Source organism: Charadrius vociferus, unplaced genomic scaffold (genome assembly GCF_000708025.1).
Source record: "Charadrius vociferus isolate BGI_N301 unplaced genomic scaffold, ASM70802v2 scaffold128, whole genome shotgun sequence".
In the NCBI taxonomy this organism is placed as follows: domain Eukaryota; kingdom Metazoa; phylum Chordata; class Aves; order Charadriiformes; family Charadriidae; genus Charadrius; species Charadrius vociferus.
In genome coordinates this window covers 11851-12204 of record NW_009649443.1, presented here as the reverse complement: position 1 = coordinate 12204, position 354 = coordinate 11851, and the positions used below count along the sequence as shown (strand labels likewise).

Here is a 354-nt window from a genome sequence, read left to right as displayed (position 1 = left end):
ACCCCATCCCCGCCACGCTCCCGCCCTGGCTCTGTGGGTTTGGCGAATGTTTTGAGCCACAGCAAACCAAACCCGCCGGGAGCAGGGAGCTCAGCCGGTTCCCCCAGTTCAAGGGACTGGGAGGCACTGGGCAGCCGGAGCAATGGGGACACCCCCCACACACCGTTTCGCTGCCTGCAGCGATAACACTCGCCCGGTCACTGACTGCGAAGCTGGGGGACAAGGAACTTGCTGGAATGAGATTTGGAGGGAAGGTTTTGGCTTCCCGGTCACATTGCTGTCCTCGTGGTCCCCCGGGATTAGGTACGAAACACCTCCCCACGTGCAGCCACCCCGCGGGGTCTGCGCCAGGAG

General features: G+C 63.6%; 1 protein-coding gene across 1 annotated transcript in view; it reads left to right on the top strand.

Moving 5' to 3' along the window:
- KIRREL (kin of IRRE like (Drosophila)) overlaps nt 1–354 on the top strand; it is a gene marked incomplete at its 3' end in the record, with an annotated part of 16953 nt that overhangs the window by 8831 nt on the left and 7768 nt on the right. The window lies entirely within an intron of this gene.